Here is a 21,213-nt window from a genome sequence, read left to right as displayed (position 1 = left end):
ATCAAAACCACAATGAGGTACCACTTCACACCAGTCAGAATGGCTGCGATCCAAAAATCTGCAAGCAATAAATGCTGGAGAGGGTATGGAGAAAAGGGAACCCTCCTACACTGTTGGTGGGAATGCAAACTAGTACAGCCACTATGGAGAACAGTGTGGAGATTCCTTAAAAAATTGCAAATAGAACTACCTTATGACCCAGCAATCCCACTGCTGGGTATACACACCGAGGAAACCAGAATTGAAAGAGACACATGTACCCCAATGTTCATCGCAGCACTGTTTATAATAGCCAGGACATGGAAACAACCTAGATGTCCATCAGCAGATGAATGGATAAGAAAGCTGTGGTACATGTACACAATGGAGTATTACTCAGCCGTTAAAAAGAATTCATTTGAATCAGTTCTGATGAGATGGATGAAACTGGAGCCGATTATACAGAGTGAAGTAAGCCAAAAAGAAAAACACCAATACAGTATACTAACACATATATATGGCATTTAGAAAGATGGCAATGACGACCCTGTATGCAAGACAGGAAAAAAGACACAGCGGTGTATAACGGACTTTTGGACTCAGAGAGAGAGGGAGAGGGTGGGATGATTTGGGAGAATGGCATTCTATCATGTATACTATCATGTAAGAATTGAATTGCCAGTCTATGTCTGACGCAGGATACAGCATGCTTGGGGCTGGTGCATGGGGATGACCCACAGAGATGTTATGGGGAGGGAGGTGGGAGGGGGTTTCATGTTTGGGAACACATGTAAGAATTAAAGATTTTAAAATTTAAAAAATAAATAAATAAATAAATAAATTTAAAAAAAAAAGAATTGTGGTGTTGGAGAAGACTCTTGAGAGTCCCTTGGACTGCAAGGAGATCCAACCAGTCCATTCTGATGGAGATCAGCCCTGGGATTTCTTTGGAAGGAATGATGCTAAAGCTGAAACTCCAGTACTTTGGCCACCTCATGAGAAGAGTTGACTCATTGGAAAAGACTTTGATGCTGGGAGGGATTGGGGGCAGGAGGAGAAGGGGATGACAGAGGATGAGATGGCTGGATGGCATCACTGACTCGATGGATGTGAATCTGAGTGAATGAACTCTGGGAGTTGGTGATGGACAGGGAGGCCTGGTGTGCTGCGATTCATGGGGTCGCAAAGAGTCGGACACGACTGAGCGACTGAACTGAACTGAACTGGACTGAGTGCAATAGAAGGCGATGGCACCCCACTCCAGTACTCTTGCCTGGAAAATCCCATGGGCGGAGGAGCCTGGTAGGCTGAAGTCTATGGGGTCGCAAAGAGTCGGACACGACTGAGTGACTTCACGTTCACTTTTCACTTTCCTGCACTGGAGAAGGAAATGGCACCCCACTCCAGTGTTCTTGCCTGAAGAATCCCAGGGACGGGGGAGCCTGGAGGGCTGCCATCCATGGGGTTGCACAGAGTCAGACACGACTGAAGCGACTTAGCAGCAGCAGCAGCAGCAGTGCTCTAAGCTAGTTAGCACCACTGGTGCCCTGCCCAGATCCTTTTTGCTGGACCCATGCATCCACTGCCCAGCTGCTGCAAATGTCAGCTGCCAATGGCTCTCAGGCTCCTTCTTCTCTAGAATTGCTTTTGGCAAATAGCATTCACCTCTTTTGGAAACTTCCACTCTCACTGCACTCAGAGCACCCTATAGACAAGCACTGAATTGTATAGGCAGGAAGCTGCCTCCTTTCTTCTTACCATGTGCCCCCTCACCTCAGGTTAAGACTCCTTCTATGAAGCAGGTGCTATTTCACAGTGGGGCAGCCAGACCCCAGCTGAGACCACATCCTTACTTAAATCTTCCCCATGTTCTTCTGTCTTCCTTCCCTCTCTCCCTCCCTCTCATTCTCCTGCCAGAACCCCTCAATACATCCTATGCACCTGAATCTCTGTCTTGAGCTCCATTTCCAGGAAACCTAAATTACAACAGTTAAGGTCATTACATTAAACTCTTGTTTAATGTAACTCAAGCTCTCACAGTACACCAGACACAGCTCTAAGTCCCTTAAAAAGAGGAATTCACTTCATTCTCAGTTCAGTTCAGTTCAGTTCAGTCGCTCAGTTGTGTCCAACTCTTTGCAACCACATGAATCGCAGAATGCCAGGCCTCCCTGTCCATCACCAACTCCCGGAGTTCACTCAGACTCATGTCCATTGAGTCAGTGATGCCATCAAGCTATCTCATCCTCTGTTGTCCCCTTCTCCTCCTGCCCCCAATCCCTCCCAGCATCAAAGTCTTTTCCAATGAGTCAGCTCTTCACATAAGGTGGCCAAGTATTGGAGTTTCAGCTTCAGTATCAATCCTTCCAATGAACACCCAGGACTGATCTCCATCAGAATGGACTGGTTGGATCTCCTTGCAGTCCAAGGGACTCTCAAGAGTCTTCTCCAACACCTCAGTTCAAAAGCATCAATTCTTCAGTGCTCAGCTTTCTTCACAGTCCAACTCTCACATCCATACATGACCACTGGAAAAACCATAGCCTTGACTAGACGGAACTTTGTTGGCAAAGTAATGTCTCTGCTTTTGAATATGCTATCAAGGTTCATCATAACTTTCCTTCCAAGGAGTAAGTGTCTTTTAATTTCATGGCTGCAGTCACCATCTGCAGTGATTTGGAGCCCAGAAAAATAAATTCTGACACTGTTTCCACTGTTTCTCCATCTATTTGCCATGAAGTGATGGGACCAGATGCCATGATCTTAGTTTTCTGAATGTCGAGCTTTAAGCCAACTTTTTCACTCTCCTCTTTCACTTTCATCAAGAGGCTTTTTAGTTCCTTTTCACTTTCTGCCATAAGGGTGGTGCCATCTGCATATCTGAGGTTATTGATATTTCTCCCAGCAATCTTGATTTCAGCTTGTGCTTCCTCCAGCCCAGCACTTCTCATGATGTACTCTGCATGTAAGTTAAATAAGCAGGGTGACATTATACAGCCTTGATGTACTCCTTTTCCCATTTGGAACCAGTCTGTTGTTCCATGTCCAGTTCTAACTATTCCTTCCTGACCTGCATACAGGTTTCTCAAGAGGCAGGTCAGGTGGTCTGGTATTCCCATCTCTTTCAGAATTTTCCACAGTTTATTGTAATCCTCACAGTCAAAGGCTTTGGCACAGTCAATAAAGCAGAAATAAATGTTTTTCTGGAACTCTCTTGCTTTTTTGATGATCCAGCGGATGTTGGCAATTTGATCTCTGGTTCTTCTGCCTTTTCTAAAACCAGCTTGAACATCTGGAATTTCATGGTTCATGTACTGCTGAAGCCTGGCTTGGAGAATTTTGAGCATTACTTTACTAGCATGTGAGATGAGTGCAATTGTGTAGTAGCTTGAGCACTCTTTGGCATTGTCTTTCTTTGGGAACAGAATGAAAACTGGCCTTTTCCAGTCCTGTGGCCACTGCTGAGTTTTCCAAATTTGCTGGCATATTGAGTGCAGCACTTTCACAGCATCATCTTTCAGGATTTGAAACAGCTCAACTGGAATTCCATCACCTCCACTAGCTTTGTTCGTAGTGATGCTTTCTAAGGCCCACTTGACTTCACATTCCAGGATGTCTGGCTGTAGGTGAGTGATCACACCATCATGATTATCTGTGTCGTGAAGCTCTTTTTTGTACAGTTCTTCTGTGTATTCTTGCCACCTCTTCTTAATGTCTTCTGCTTCTGTTAGATCCATACCATTTCTGTCCTCTATCGAGCCCATCTTTGCATGAAATGTCCCCTTAGTATCTCTAATTTCCTTCAAGAGATCTCTAGCCTTTCCCATTCTGTTGTTTTCCTCTATTTCTTTGCATTGATCACTGAGGAAGGCTTTCTTATCTCTCCATGCTATTCTTTGGAACTCTGCATTCAAATGGGAATATCTTTCCTTTTCTCCTTTGCTTTTCACTTCTCTTCTTTTCACAGCTATTTGTAAGGCTTCCTCAGACAGCCATTTTGCTTTTTTGCATTTCTTTTCCATGGGGATGGTCTTGATCCCTGTCTCCTGTACAATGTTACGAACCTCTGTCCATAGTTCATCAGGCACTCTTGTCTATCAGATCTAGTCTCTTAAATCTATTTCTCACTTCCACTGTATAATCATGAGGAATTTGATTTAGGTCATACTTGAATGGTTTTTCCTATTTTCTTCAATTTAAGTCTGAATTTTGCAATAAGGAATTCATGATCTGATCCACAGTCAGCTCCCGGTCTTGTTTTTGCTGACTGTATTGCCTTGCTGGAGCAGCTGAGAAGGGGTACCCCACGTTCAAGGTAAGAGAAACCTAAGTAAAATGGTAGGTGTTGCGAGAGGGCATCAAAGGGTAGACACTGAAACCATAATCACAGAAAACTAGCCAATCTGATCACATGGACCACAGCCTTGTCTAACTCAATGAAACTAAGCCATGCCGTGTGGGGCCACCCAAGACAGATGGGTCATGGTGGAGGTCTGACAGAATGTCATCCACTGGAGAAGAGAATGGCAAACCACTTCAGTATTCTTGCCTTGAGAACCCCATGAATAGTATGAAAAGGCAAAAATGACAGGATACTGAAAGAGGAACTCCCCAGGTCGGTAGGTGCCCAATATGCTACTGGAGATCAGTGGAGAAATAACTCCAGAAAGAATGAAGGGATGGAGCCAAAGCAAAAACAATACCCAGTTGTGGATGTGACTGGTGATAGAAGCAAGGTCCAATGCTGTAAAGAGCAATATTGCACAGGAACCTGGAATGTCAGGTCCATGAATCAAGGCAAATTGGAAGTGGTCAAACAGGAGATGGCAAGAGTGAATGAATGTCGACATTCTAGGAATCAGCAAACTAAAATGGACTGCAATGGGTGAATTTAACTCAGATGACCATTATATCTACTACTGTGGGCAAGAATCTCTTAGAAAAAATGGAGTAGCCATCATGGTCAACAAAAGAGTCTGAAATGCAGTACTTGGATGTAATCTCAAAAACGACAGAATGATATCTGTTCATTTCCAAGGCAAACCATTCAATATCACAGTGATCCAAGCCTATGCCCCAACCAGTAATGCTGAAGAAGCTGAAGTTGAACAGTTCTATGAAGACCTACAAGACCTTTTAGAACTAACACCCCCAAAAGATGTCCTTTTCATTATAGGGGACTGGAATGCAAAAGTAGGAAGTCAAGAAACACCTGGAGTAACAGGCAAATTTGACCTTGGAGTACAGAATGAAGCAGGGCAAAGGCTAATAGAGTTTTGCCAAGAGAACACACTGGTCATAGCAAACACACTCTTCCAACAACACAAGAGAAGACTCTACACATGGACATCACCAGATGGTCAACACTTCATCCTCAGCAACCCTATAAGGTAGGCATTGTTGGTATTCCTAGTTTGAGATAAGAAAACTGAGACACAGGGAGGTTGAGATTCTTGCCCAAGTCAATCTAGGCAATAGAACTAGGCAAAACAGGAACATGAACTCAGTCAATCTGGTTCCAGACTCTGTGCCCTTAACCATTAAGTTGCCCAATATGTAATCAGTAAGCGCAGCAACTGCTCTAAAGGCATGGGTGATGTGATTCAAAAGCTGGAACCATCCAGAGGGGTGAGGAGTAGCATTCCTAAGGTTCTTTGTCAGGAGGATGGGGGAGAGGGGCGTACTGGCCTCATGGTGTCAGGGCTCTCTGCGGCAAACCCTCCTCCACCCCTCCAGGGATGGTACCAGAGACTGATAACACGACTCAGTGGAGCAAGTGAGAGTCAGACATCCCAGACTCTAATGCTGTCTCCCTGACTCCCTTCATGACTTGGGGCCAGGAATTTTCCACCCCTTTCTTACCTCTACCATGTGAATGGGCCATTAGTTACAAAGCCTTGAAGAGCCTCACATCCAACATTTTGGCTTTAGGCAGTGGATATGTGAAGCATCCCTGGGAATCCCCCCATCAGAAGGTGAGACCAGATGTCCATGGGAAGCAGAGAACATACATTTCATGACTTGGAGGTATCAATGGCCCTGTCTCCAAGGGACTCGGGGGGAGAGGCCCACAGGGTCACAAAAGAACCTGGGTCACAGTGACTGCTCAAGACAACTGAGGGAATTTGAACATTTATTGGGTGCCAGTATTATGCCAGGGACTTTGCATGTGTAATTCTTGGCTCCCCAACCTAGGAGCACAATAGAGGCAGAAAGAAAAAAAGTGAAGTGTTCATTGCTCAGTCATGTCCGACTGAGCCCACCAGGGACTCAGGGACTGTAGCCTGCCAGGCTCCTCTGTCCATGGGATTTCCCAGGCAAGAAGACTGGAGTGGGTTGCCATTTCCTCCTCCAGGGGATCTTCCTGACCCAGGGATGGAACCTGGGTCTCCTGCATTGTAGGCAGATTCTCTATGATCTGAGCCACCAGGGAAGCCCATAGTGAAGGCACGGTCACCGCAATTGCCTGGCTTGCCATCCAAGGACCAGCCCCATGTACAGATGCCCCCCAGCACATACAGTGATACCTGGAGTCTCCATGGGGTATGTCCATTGTACTCGGATGAGTATTTTCTCTCATCAGTTGGGGGTAGTCCATGTCCCTGTTCTCCTGCCAGAGACCCTCTCAGTGACGCCCACTTCCTGTAGAGCCATAGGTGGTGGCCCCACGGCTGCCTGCATGGTCAGTCCCTTTTATGAGAAGGTCATGTGCGGCTGCGCTCCCAATGCTTCTAGTCCTCAAGAGGCCAAGAGGCACGATATTCTCTGATGTTCCTCAAAGAAAGAGGTGAGGCCCGACCCCCGCTGCCGCTGGCGTACCTCGAGGCAGCTCAGGGGCAGGGTGGAGGCTGCGAGAGAAAGGGAACGGGAGTAGCATAATCATCTGTCCTTTCCTTCTGCTTCACCTTCAACCCCACCCCACCCTGCTTCCTCCTTCTCCAGACCTTAATGAGGCCATATCCAAAGGCAGCCTCCTCCCTACTGGCCAGGGAAGCAGGGAGGGGCCAGGGCCAGGGTCCATCTGTCCCCACGCCCTCTGTGTGTCCCTAAACCCATCCAGGCTCCTGCAAGGCAACAACCCTCACCAAAGTCCCTGGCACCACCTGCAGCCAGATCAAAGCCTCTGCCCGGACTGGGACCCAAAGCCTGCTGGAGGGAGCCAGGCATGTCATGCCTGGCACTGTCCCAGATGGCAATCTCCTAGTCAGCGGAGCAGGAAAGGCTAACCAGTCAGGACTGGTCTTTCACTTTTTTTCATGCCGTGAGTAAAAAAATGATAGCTGTGTGGAGGACACCAGCTTTACTCTTGGGGCCAGAGCCATGGGTGGCATGTTGTGCAAACTCAGGCCTGCCTTCTCGGCTGTTCGAGTCAGCCCTGACAGAATTTCCCTGGCTGTGTTCACAGCTTCCCGTCTTACCTCCTCCATTATACACAAGCACAGCTCTGCTGATGTTCAAAAGCCTCCAGAGGCCTTCACAAACCAACTGGAGGAAATCTGAAGCGTCCCATGGCATCCAAGGGCTGCCACACTCCAGCTCTCTGAACAATCTTCATTCATATCACAGATTCCAGAGAACCTGGAAACCCACCCGTTCCCAAACTCAGCCCTCTCTTCCAAGTTTCAGGGCCTTTGCACATGATGTTTCTTCTGCTTGGAGTGCTCTACCCTCCCCTATCCCACCTGTGGAAATCCATTTCTTCCCTAGGAAGCCTGTGAATAGAAGGAGGGCCCTGGCCATGCGGCCTAAGACCACAGTATTATCCCTTCTCCCAGCACTCAAGCTCCCCCCACCCCACTCCCTTGGCCCCTGTCTCCCCAGACCCTGCTGAACAAGTAGAATTATAGTTGTAGGGTTGGAAGGGGCCCAAGAACTCCAAGTCCCAATGTTTCTCATATTTTGGGTGCATCAAATCCCCTGGAAGGCTGTTAAAACACGGGTCCCTGGGTGTTTTTGAGTCAGGAGATCCAGAGTGGAATCCAAGAATTTGTGTTTCTAGCTACCAGGTAATGCCAATGCTGCTGGTCCAAGGAGCACACTGTGAGAACTGCTGACCTAGATTTTGACTCAGAAATTAACCTTGTATCTCTGGTTCTCCTGAAGGATCCAAGGCCGGCACACTTCCGCTTCCAAGAGAGGGACAGGCAGGGCTTCCAGGCACCTGCCACTCAGAGCCCTGGGGAAGGTCTCAGGTATCATTGTTATAATGAAGTCAATGACAAGAACATAATATTCTCTGCAGGGAAAATAATCACAGTGATCCATAAAGTAGCATACTGTAACAATATCAATAGTGGCAATAATAATAGTAATAACATGATTATAATATAATGTCATCTGCCCTAATGTGCTAAATCCAGGTTGATCTGAGCAATATAAAAGAATTACTGACATACACAAATGCTCGCAAAGCCTAGCTTAGGCGTATTTGGGGCCATTTGGATGATGGCAATGGTGATGATGACTATAATAACAAGCCACATTTGTACACAGCTTTAGCGTTTCTAAAGCACTTTCACTAGTTTTATTTTAGTGGCAACCCTGGGAAGGAGACTGGCAGGCAAGCTTCTCTGGTTTACAGATGAGGCTTACATTCACACGTCCTTTAAGCCCCCATTTGGCAAATGTGGGTTGAACACCTGTTTTGTGCAAGTCAGCAGAGCAAGGGCCGGGGTAGGGTTGCAGATAAAACACAGGATGCCCAATTGAACTTGAATTTCAGGTAAACAACGAGTCATTGTGTAGTGTAGCTATACCCCCCATGTTGTAATGGACGTATTTCTAGGAAAAATTATTCATCGTTCATCTGAAATTCAAATTTTACTGGGCATCCTGTATTTTTATTTGCTAAGTCTGGCAACCCTACTGGGGAAGGAAGGAAAGGATAAAAAGAATAAGAAGTGTTTCTTACCCTTAGAACAAGCTCACCATCTGGCTGGAGATAAAAGACCCCAGACAGATGATCCCAGTCCTTGTAATCAGCAGGGCAGGAGCTTGAATGTGCACAGGAGTCACCTGGGGATTTTGCAAAACTGCTTGTTCTGACTCAGGAGGTTCAAGGTGGGGCCTGAAAGTCTTCATTTCCAACAGGCTTCCAGGAGATGCCAACTCCGCTGGTCCTTGACCACATTCTGAGTAGGGAGGGTATAGAGGGAAGCTTAGAGGCTGTGGGAGCCTAGAGGAGGCACTCGGTCCATCTTTGGGGATGAAGGAAAAGTTTCTTGGAGGAGGTGGTACCTGGTGGGTCTTGTCTGGTAAGACTCAGGGGGTGGGAGGTTGAGAAGACGTAGTGGAAGGAGTACCCTTTTAAAGTCTCTGTGACAGAAGAACATACTACATGTTTGGGAAGGGCAGGGGTTGTACGTGGATTGAGGATAGGTAAGGTGGCACGGGGCTCTGAGAATCCAGAGGAGGATCAGACAAGGCCCCTGCCAACTCAGACCCACATGCCACGTTATGGGAGAGGCAGAGCCACGGACAGACCAGTACAATCCACTGGGGCCGGTGCCTAGTTGCAGATAAGCGCTGGAGGAGCAGGAGTGCAGAGAGGGGTCAGCTCGCTCCACCTGGGGCTTATGGGATGAATGAATTTAAAGTAACCTTAGCACAGAGCAAAAGGCCGGGCCCTTAGGAAGCCCAGCTGACACAGTGTCCCACAGCCTGAACTGTCTCCACTCATCTCACTTCACCTCCATACCTTGGTCAGAACATCAGTGGCAGAGAAACTGGCAAAGTCAGTGGATTTGGACTGACAAATGGGGTTCAGGAATCTTATGTGGTCTTGGGGAGCTTTAAAGTTAATAAACTGGGGTAGTAGCACCCATGAGGCCTGTCCTATGTTCTCAGATTTATCATAGTACCCAAGGCAGATGGCTAGTATTCCTCCACACACATTTGCTCCCCTTTCCTATGGTAATGTTAGTAGATAGACTGTGTTTCCGCTGGGTACATGGCCTCTCAGAGCAAAGCCTGCACTTCTCATCCTCCCTGGATGTCGTGGGCATAATCTGAGAGTCAGAATCAGTCTGGGTGCAGAACAGGGAACTACTCTAGGTTTTCCAAGTAAAATGAGATTTAATAAAGGGGTGCTGTGCTGTGCTCAATCATACCCTACTCTTTGTGACTGCAGGGATGGTAGCCAACCAGACTCCTCTATCCATGGGAGTCTCCAGGCAAGAACACTGGAGTGGATTGGCATTTCCTACTCCAGGGGATCTTCTCAACCCAAGGATCAAACCCACGTCCCTTGTGTCTCTCGCATCGGCAGGTGGATTCTTTACCACTGTACCACCTGGGAAAGCCCTGATGAAGGGGTAGGTGCTTACAGTCACTGGCAGGGCTGGAAGTATGGAGGTTGTGGGATGCTGCTAGGATTTCTGATCACATCACGGCAGCTACAAAGCAGGGGTCAGGATGCCCCAGGAAACGGCTCCAAAGTCACAGCCACCAACAGACACGAGGTGACCAGACAATGCACTGAAGATCCAGCTACTGTCAAAACTCCCATGAGCCAGTGGCTACAGACCATCCACGCCTATCGCCTAAGGAAGAGCGGCCACAGCCCTCGTTTTGCCTTCCAAATTGCATGTGGGTGGAGCACATGGGCTGGAACTCATCACCTGGTCCTAGTCTCATAGGACTCAGAAATTCGGTCAGGAGGTTTCCAGGCTCTGTGATAAAGTGAAAGCACGGCGGAGAGGGTGGGGTGGGGAGCCAAACGCTAGCAGTATTACCCTCAGCCCTCCGGGCAGCTGAGATAAGAACAGGAGGGTGAAGGTGACATCCCAGCATGGCGGAGAATCACAACAGAGGTCACCGAGATGCCAGAGGGGCTGGGGCTTTGCATGAATGAGACAGAGACTTCTCCCTTGTTTCATCTCCATTTTAGCAGCCAAGCCTGGGTCCTGACACAGCATCGTGATGTGTGAAATGAGGTCTCAGAGGTATTGCTTCCAGAATGTGTGGTGTTGACGCTACTGGAGGAGAAGTTCAAACCTGGCCATTACAAGTGTGGCAATAAATATGCCATCAGCAGAGAGAGAAGTATTCAGGGCTGTGGATGGCTGGCGCCAAACATGGGCCATTGCGGCTATGCAGAGGGAAGTGTGGAGTGCTCGGAGGGGATGGGGTGTTGTGGAAGACTTCTTGGAGGAGGCAGAGCTGGAGATAGGGAGGAAGAGAAAGGCTTTCCAATGGGGGCCACTTTATTCTCCCTCTCCCGGGGCTGTACAAGCGGCAAGCTGTCATGGGGCAGAGGGAGAGAGGTGTGGTACCGTGGTGCCCATGGTTCACCGGATGGGGCTTACCTTCAACCTGCAGCAGAATGGAGACCAGATGGCAACCCAGGAGGTGTGCAGGGTGAGGGGCTAAGCCTGGCTCCAAAGGCAGAGCCCTGTGTCTCAGATATTTAGACTCTGAAGACAGGACAGGATGGGGATGAACACACTCAAGTAATGGGCTCCAGGTCATGAACTGGGGCTGGGTTCTGACTAGCCCCCTCCCCACCCTGTGGCTCCTCCTCAGAAAGGCACACAGCATTCGCTCTTCAAACAGGGATCCCTTTACTGGGCCTGCAGCCTGGGGAACAGGACAGTCAGATGAACCTTCATGCCAAGCACTAGGGTAATGCCACAGCCAACCAGTCATTCTCTCCTCACCCACCTGTGGGAAGAGTATGTATTTAGATACAGGATACACCCCAGCTGGCCTAGGTCGGGGCTCATGTAGAGACCAGGCCAGGATTGTCCAGCACAGAGGCACAGTCCAGGGCCAGGATCAGAAATCAGCCTGGCACAGGGACCAATCAGGTAACTAGGGTTGGGCTTGGCCTGGAGCCAAGGTCATAGCTTAGCTTATGACGAGGACCATTGGCAAGGCTCAGTGGAGTCCATACTACCGCTGGAGTATGGACTTAGTCTTTCTGGTTTTTTTTTAATATTCATTCATTTGGCTGCACTGGGTCTCAGTTGTGGCAGGCAGGATCTCTGGTTGAGGGGTGCTAATGCTTAGTTGCAGCTTACGGGATCTAGTCCCTTGACCCCCGGGTGGAAGCCAGGCCCCCTGCACTGGGTGTTCACAGTCTTAGTCATGGACCACAGGGAAGCTCCTGGACTTGTCTTGTGATGGGGAAAGAGTGTTGAACTAACTGACCCCCTGTGTAAGAGCTCAACTTCATCAGCTTCCTAGATAATAAGCCATAATTAAAGGCTATCCAGGTATAAGTGTAATATCTTCATTTACATCATTCTTAACTTTCAAAACCCTCTCATCACTCTTCCCCAAAACTTGTAGTACAGACCCTTTGTCCCTCTGGTAGAAGAGCGAAGACAGGTACAGGACTAAGATGAGCTGCCTCGCCTCTCACAGCAAGTTCAGAAAGAGACAGAACCAGGCAAGAGGCCAGCTGAGCAGGTGCCCAGCCCAGGGCAGTCTGGTGCCCTCACAGATTCCTGCAGTGCTTTGGAGACAAGCCCCAGGTCACCCTGAAACCCACGGGCAGGCGGCAGGCGGGCGGGCAGGCAGCTGGCTGGAGGAGTTGGCAGCAGGGACGTCCTGGATCAGAGCCTTGGGTGACAGCCAAGGCTGTTTAGTTGGGGTGGAGGGTAAGGGTGGCGACTTATTCATCCTCCTCTGCAGCGAGCCCCAGGGCAGGTGCCAGCAATTTGCCAGTCCTGAGTGACAGAGCTGGGAACCGCTGAGTGGCCGGGAAAGGTAGGGACCACCCCCACCCCGGTCCTCATGGCCACGTTCAGCCGCTGAATGAAATAAGAAATGACGGTAAAGTGACAAAATCGAAAATGTAATTAAGACAGATGGAATCAACCGGCAGGGATGATAAAAGCCGTTCCCCAGGCTCTGAGGTTTAAAGCGAGGTCACGGGATGATCCCATCTTGGCCAACAGCCAGTGAAGAGGTGGCAAGGGCGGGAGCTTGAGGATAGAAGCCAAGCTCCATGGAGAACAGTGAGCAAGCTGGGCTGCAGCTGCACCAAGAGAGATGTGGGTCGGATACAAGGATGAACTTTCTGGAGAAGCGGGTGGGTAAACTTTGGCATAAATGTGACATCATCTTCTTTCCCCAAGGACATTATCTTCTTTCCCCAAGGACATGTACTTCACTCCTGGACTGACTTGGACACGGGGGCCTGGACGAACTGACCTCTCCAAGATCTGTAGGAATAAGAACAGCTTGATTGTCGAGTGAGGAGTCTGCACAGATGACATTTGGGAAGAGGACACACGGAAGGGGGCTCAGTGTATAGCAAGTCCCAGAGCCCTTCTGCAGGCCAGAATGGGAGGGTGGGAACTCAGCCAGGCCCCATGGAGGAGGATGTCACCGTGCTTGGGTCTGACAGCTCCGAGTGACCCCTTTTTCTCTTTTGGTGTTGCCCCTCGTTAGACTAGGAACACAGCAGGTGTGAATTCCACTCCCTGAACCCAGAAGAAGCAGCAGGCGTCCTCCTGGGCTTTCTAGAGGCTCTGATGGACAGAAGCCCAGGGACACTGGGAGGAGAAGGAGTTTAGGCCCTCATGGAAGGTGGGGTGTCTGGGATCCAGGGGGAGATTCACGCTAGGGACAAGGGCTCAGCACTGACATCTAGGGCAGGCTTGCTCTGCCAGCCACTACTGAGAGAGCCGGCTCAGCCTTTGCTTTGTGGGACTGCACTGGCCGGCTTTATTGGCCCGCATTCTCCCTGCATTCTCTGCCAGTGCTCTCTGCAGGGCAACAGGCTGGCAGAAAAGGCAGCTTCTTTATGCTTGGTGACCTCCCAGGCTGGTGGCAGAGAAGAGACTTGTCCTCCAATTCAAGGCAGTCATTGAGCTCCCATCTATTGAACATCTACTCCCTGCAAGGGCCAGGTGGGCAGGGCGAGAGAAGCTTAAGAGGTTCACGGTTTGTTAGGAATGGAAACCTATTCCTAGTAATTAGATATAAGTCACTTGTCACTTAGGTAGTAACCCACAGTGATAGGTGGTTCACATGGTGAATGAACGCACAGGAGCTGGGGGAGGAGGAATTCTGTGCAGGCCAGAGTCCTCAGTGCAGGCTTCTTAGATGAGGAAGGGCATGAACCTGACCTTTGCAGGACGAGAAAGAATGACTTGAAACATTAGAGGATCGGAATGCATCGTGGCTGGCTCAGTGCCTAGGTAAATGCATAGAGATGAGAAAGAATATTCAGAAAGAGTTTCTTTGAACTTCAGTACAGAATTAATGTCCAGGGTGGGGTGCACAGAACTCCTAGGCGATCCTAGCAGGTCCAAGGCCACTATGGGCTCAAATGTTTCTCTGTGAGTAGAGCTTGTGCCCAGGGGTGCATTCATTTCCCCAAATGGATGAATCCATCTCCAAGTCAGCTCGAGATCCAATCAGCCAAGGACTCTGGCCTCTTACTCTCATGTCTACACAACAGGTTCCCCAATCCTGACCTACTCCCCAAGCCATAGAAAATGAAACCACAGACTGGAATAAATGCCCCCCTCTGCTGTGCCAGTAGTGAAGGATCAAAGTCACTCTGCCCCCCACCATGGCCACACAGTGGTGAGATACATGGCGGGAGAGGAGGCCAGTGCCCATGTATCCTCCTGCCACTAGGAGCTGGACTGTGAGCTCCACTGGCCCCAAGGCCGGCCAGCAGGCCTCCGTTGCCAAAGAGGATGTAATGGAGACAGGTTGGTCCTGCCATCCCTGGACCATCATTTATTACAGGACACGTCCTTGTTATAGATACTGAGCATAAAACAGGGCCGGCTTCATTCAAGAGATTGGAGAGACGCAGGAGGAGTGCTCCATCATTTCAAGTACACCATCCATCCATCCGTCAGAGGCCCAGCATTTGTGCCTGCAGCTAGAACAGTGAAATACCAGGTCAGGATTTACTGGGGGTGGGCGGGAGTTATAAGTCATAATTTATGCCATTCTCTCTCCTTCTTAGGGACAGTCTTTCTGAAACTTCTCTATCTCCCTGGCTAGCCATTCCTAATGACCCAAGACGTGTGTATCTGCAGCCCCTTTCAGGGGTGTTTTCTCCATTATCTCCCCCAAACTTACCTTGGGGCAGTCCCTGCCTCTGATCTGAGGGTACAGGTCCCCAAAGTACAAACTGAATGATGATGAGAAGAGAAGGTCCCTTTGCCTGCTGGATCCCCTGGGGATGTCAGCATTTCAGGGAAACCCCACCGCTTCACCCCTGATGACTCCAAGGGAACAATGGCAACTCTAGGTCCAAACTGTGTAGCCTTGGAGAGTTCACTCTCCACACTCTTACCTCCTCTGGAAAATGAAGGGGCCTGATTGGATGAACTCTAAAGCTTTCCCCCAACCCGCCACCAAAAACTGGGTAAGCACGTGTCCTGGAGACCTCAGCTCATTTAAGACAAAGTCTAGCAAAAGGAGAAGGGGAGCAGAGGATGGAATGGTTAGATAGCAACACTGACTCAATGGACATGAATTTGAGCAAACACTGGGAGATAGTGGAGGACAGAGGAGCCTCGCGTGCTGCAGTCCATGGGGTCACAAAGAGTCAGACACGACTTAGGGACTGAACGACAACAACTAGCGAAAGGTAGGCCTCCCAGCGTTCTGGAGAAAAGTTAAAGTCAAGGATCGTCACAGGGGCTGTGAAGATAATGCTTTGTCACCCCTCACCTTGGGAGGATACCAAAGGGAGCTGTTCTTTTCAGGAGGGCAGTACAGGGGCTTCGGTGCTGGTTTCTGGCCCCCTCTTTCTCTCTGCTCTCTTATTCTCTAACTCTGCCTCTTTTCATTCTCATCTGATTTATGCCTGCCGTGAACTTTGCCATCCTGCTTCCGACAAACTGCTTATTTCAAACCACCTTTTGCCAGACCTCAAATAACCCCAGTGTTGACCCAGATGCAAACCAAAGCCTCGGTCTCCAAATTCTGATTGGTCTTATTGATATTTAATGGCCTCGGAGGAGCCTGTCTTAGCAAGAAACCCCCTTGGACAGGCAAAACTGTTGGAGAAACATTCTTGAACATGGGCAGTGAACATCGAACATTCTTAGAAGCTAGGAACCATGCTCACTCTAATTTCCTCACTCCACTTAGCGTTCTTTCAAGGTTTAGCTGGTTCTGTCCAGAACCATGAGCTCCAGGGCCCTTTCAGAGAAAGCTGACTTGGGATGGAGTTGTGTGAGATAAGGATTCACACAGAGGAAACGTTATGGCTCCTAACACACATCTTAACAGAACAGGTAAGTAACACGGTTGTGAAACAGCACTGTCTTTTGATCAGGTATACAGATTTTTAAAATTTTTTTTGAATCTGAAATATCTTCACCTAGCCTGGAAAGGAAATACATTAAAGCTATACAGTGAAAGTTTCCCTTTCATTCCCATCTAAGATCCAACCAGTTCCTATGCCCCCACCTCCAAACTGCTACTAATTTCTTATGAAGTCTTCCAGACTTTCCTTATGTCTGTTATAAACATAACCAAATATATATTCACATTTCTCCCCTATTTTTCACCAAAGTTAGTATCCTATACCCTATAGTATCCTATACTAACTTTCACCAAAGTTAGTATACTATATCCTATATAGTGTCCTATCCTATTCTGCTCCTTTCTTATTTCACCTAATGAGATATCTTGATCTTTTTATTTCTTAGAAAGTCCCTTCATTCATTTTCACAGCTACACAGTATTCCATTGCTGACTTTATGTAATTCAAAAATCTTTCTACATCCAAACACATTTTGAAGTGGTTTGAAGGAGACCATGCAGCTTCCCTGGTGGCTCAGGGGGTAAAGTTTCTCCCTGCAATGCAGGAGACCCGGGTTCAATCCCTGGGTTGGGAAGATCCCCTGAAGAAGGGAATGGCAACCCACTCCAGTTTTCTTGCCTGGAGAATCTCATGGACAGAGAAACCTGGTGGGCTCCAGTCCATGGGGTTGCAAAGAGTCAGACACGACTGAGCGACTAAGCATGCATGCACGAAGGAGACCATACCCTTACTGGAGGATGTTTGAGATAAAAGATCAACATGACCCACAGCAGAGAGTCTTCAGTTTACATAAGAATGGACTTGGGGTGCAGAAGACATGCTTCCCCACTCCCACACCTCTCCCAGATGCTTATCCAGTAGGTCTGAGATTGGACCAGTAAGCTGCACTTTAGCAAGCTGATTCTGTTCCAGGCATCTACAGCCCTTTCTTTGAGAAGCTCTGGTGAATGGGAAAGGAAGCAAGAACTACATCCTCTGCTGAAAATATTGAGGTTGTTGCAATTAATCATTAAATTTAGCTCCGAGGTTCCTGGCAGCTCAGACCAAAGTGGAACCGAAAGGATATAGTGTTCTCCCTGCCAGAACAAAAGGCCAGTTTTTCAGGAGACATAAACACATCTCTGGCACTAAATTCTAAGCAAAATTTATCATGGGAGCCATTACTGAGGGGACATTGAGCTGCACAACAAGCGGCATCTTCCCCAACAGCCACAGAAAATGCAGGCACATTCTTCAGAGTTCCTCTACAGAAGTCAGGGCTGGGCCCCAAGCTCCAGACAGTCCAACTCAGGACACTGTTTCTGCAGGAAGCTCAGCCAGCGCTGGCCAGAGGGGAGAAAACACAGGCCACCTGGGAGTGACTGTCCAGAACATTCACGCCATGGTCAGAAAGTCTGAATGGAGAAGCTCAGTGCGACTGAGGAGAGAAAACCAGAAGACGCGCTCCCTGGGCTTCTGAACCCAAGGCAAGGCAGGACCTCCGTCCTCGCTCCCTAGGCCATGACCAGCATGAAGAAAGAGGCCTCTCACCTTACCCTGAGAAGCTCCTGGAACAATATGGCGGGAGGGAGGAGTGGATGGACAGCTATTTCCCCATTTTCCCCACCTGTAACTTTGAGCATTTCTCAAGTCTTCGGCAAACGGCGTCACTTTCTCATTAAGCATACAACTCAGGAATTGAGATGCGGTGAACGCTCAGTAAATGTTGGCACTGATGATACAGGTAGAGGGGGAGGGGCAGGAACCAGTGTGTTCCCCATCCTGCTGTCCTTGGTATATCTTGAAAATCCCCAGTGTTTTATGGATTCCAAGGGGACAAATCAAAGTAAGTATGTCCAATATCCTAAATATGATCCCTTAACCCCAACTTCTGTCTACTCAAACTTGTTGTTATTCGGTTTCCCAGTTGTATCTGACACTTTGTGACATCGTGGACTGCAGTACACCAGGCCTCTGCGTCTCCCACCATCTCCCAAAGTTTGCCCAAGTTCATGTCCATTGCATCGGTCATGCCATCCAACCATCTCATCTTCTGACGCCCTCTTCTCCTTCTGCCCCCAATCTTTCCCAGCATCATGGAATTTTCCAAGGAGTCAACTGTTCGCATCAGGTGACCAAAATACTGGCATTTCAGCTTCAGCATCAGTCCTTCCAATGCATATTCAGGGCTGATTTTCTTTAAGATTGACTGCCTTCTCAAACTTAGGCAGACCAAAACGCAAAGCCATTTTCTCCTCTTGGCTCACCCTCACTCTGAACTGGACAATGACCTCGGTATCATGGTTGTCACCAGGATGCCCAGAGACCTGAGGCTATGGCTGAGTTGGAATAGATGAGGACACATCTCTAGAGGGTATTTATCAGCTGAAGCTGTGATCTGGACAGATTTCATTCCTGTCCCCATGAGATGGCAGAGAACTAAAGAATTACAGTGAGGACTGCTAGTTCTATACCAAATCCATTCTCCTCCCTCCATAATGATAAAGTTGGAGTTAGCCATGTAGTTGTCAGCTAGGACTACATTTCCCAGCCTCTGTGCAACCAAGTGCAATTGTCAGACCAAATTCTCACCAATAGTGAATGCAGTATACCCCATTTCCAGGCCTGGGCCATGTGCTCTATTATCCTCCCTTCCCACAAGCCCATACTCAAGACCCGCCTCTGGCTCAGCTACAGCCGAGCAGGTAAATTCAGTGCCCTGAAAAGCGGTGCTTAATATCTTAGAGTGCCTTAGTTATTAGGGGGCTTCCCTAGTGGCTCGGTGGTGAAGGATCCACCTGCCAATGCAGGAGACTCAGGTTCAATCCCTGGATGGAGAAGATCCCCTGAAGAAGGAAATGGCAACCCACTCTAGTATTCTTGACTGGAAAATTCTATGGACAGACGAGCCTGGTGGGCTACAGTCCACAGGGTCACAAAGAGTCAGACACAAGTGAGCATGCATGCATACAATCACAATGGTCCTTAAAAGTAGAAGCAGGAGGCAAATAAGTCGATGTCAGAGTGCTGTGCTAGAAAGACACAACCAGCATTTCTGGCTTTGAAGATTGGAGGAAGGGGCCATGAACCAAAGAATGGGGACAGATTCTAGATGCTGGAAAAGGCAAGGAAATAGATGCTCCCCTAGAGCCTCCAGAAGGGAACACAGTCCTGTCAACACTTTGATTTTAACCAGTGAAACCTGCACCAGACATCTGACCTCCAAAACTGTAAGAAAATTAACTGTGTTGTTTTAGGCCACCAGATCTGTGGTACTTTCTCATGGCAGCCCTAGTAAACGAACAGGCTTGGGAACTGTCCTCTGAGTAAGGCTGATCTGGCCTCCAGAGCCGGGAGCTCCTTGAGGGGGGTTTGTCTCCTCCACCTCCCCCACAGCACCTGGCTTGGGGCGGGGTCCTGAGACGGACACACAGTAAAGTCATATGTGTACGGCTGCGTGTCCTTTCCTGCTTTCTGAAACAAAAGACAAAGACCATGTAGTGTCACTGTTTGGGACACCTCTCATCACTGACTCCTACAACTGAGCGCTGACTGTCCAGAGACAGGACTTCATTTCGGGCCTAACCTGAGCCTTCATTCTACTAATCATTTTAGAAAAAAACCTCGACCCCCTAGAGACGAGACTGCAGTATGACTGACACGGACTAGCCCTGCTCCCGCGGCTCAGCCTTTCATGGGCATCAAGGCCACTGGGGACTTTGAGCAAGTCTTTTTTTAAAATAAATTTCTAGATTTTTTTTTAAGTTTTTTTTTTTTTCAATTTAAAAAAATAGGGTTTTTTTGGTCATACCGCATGGCATGTGTGAGTGTAATCTTAGTTCCCTGACAAGAGACTGAACCCACACCCTCTGCATTGGAAACTGGGAGTCTTCACCACTAGACTCACTGCCAGGGAAGTCCTCGGGGGAGTCTTCGAGGGAGACTGCGGCTCTGTTAGAATATGCTCCAAGCTGGGGGGCGGGGGCGGGGGGGAGAGGCAGGGAAAAGTGAGGCTAAGATCCAGGCTCCCTCTGGAGGCCTGTCTTCAGAAGTGGATATGAGGGCAGCTTGTGGACCTGGGAAGGGCATCTGGCCTCTGGAGAAGAAAGCAAGCTTGACCAGGGACTCTGGGCATATGGAGGGCTCTGCTGAGTAAGGGGTTGTGTGATGGAAAAAAGCAAACATCTACAGGTAGGGAGGATTTACACAGAATCCTCACTGACTCTCCAGCCTTTGTTCCCAAAAGGAGCCCATCACCTCGCTGACACTCCACTCAAGAAGCTGCCCTGAGCCCACAGTGGGCTGCAAGCCCTCCCAAGTGCTCTCTTCTGGGAAGACCTCGGTGATCTCCCAGCTCTTCTTGGTGTTCATGCACTGACCCCCTTCAGCCTGCACCCCCTTGCTGCATCTCCTTGCTCGCTGAGTCACACTCTTGTCTGCCCACCCAAACATGAGCCTCCTGAGGACAAAGCCCTATTTCTTCCTGAAAGCAGGCACTCATGTCTAAGCAGGAAGAACTGGAAATAAAGGATGACATTAGCTGGCAGTTGTAAAAAAGGTAAAACCACTGTAGTTGGTACCTTTGCTGGCAGACTGGAAAGTTGGTGGGAAAACATACCCTGAGCCAAGTGCAAGAGCAGAAACTAGGAGCCCTGGGATTCAGACTCAGCCTTGCCAGGGTCTCCCAGTGTGACATTAGGCACGTCCCTTTACCATCACCTATGCAGGCTTGGCTTCCTTATCTTTAAAAGAGAATTATAAATCCATCCATGTTTAACCATGGGTGATGATTTATGAGAAGGACCTTAAAAGCATCGGGAATTCTTTTCAGCCCTGAAATTGAAACAGGCAAAAGGAATGGACCTGCACAACTGAGCCAGAATGAGGAGAATTATGTCAAGCTAAGGACATATTGATTAAATCCAATAATCCTCTACCAAAGTGGACTCCTGGGGCCAAAATGGAGGGATGGGATGTTGGAACCAAGGAGAGAGGGGCCAGTAGAG

The sequence above is a fragment of the Capricornis sumatraensis genome, chromosome 2, assembly GCF_032405125.1.
Source record: "Capricornis sumatraensis isolate serow.1 chromosome 2, serow.2, whole genome shotgun sequence".
Lineage (NCBI taxonomy): Eukaryota > Metazoa > Chordata > Mammalia > Artiodactyla > Bovidae > Capricornis > Capricornis sumatraensis.
The sequence above is the reverse complement of the archived record's forward strand: the minus strand, read 5'-3'. Positions refer to the sequence as shown.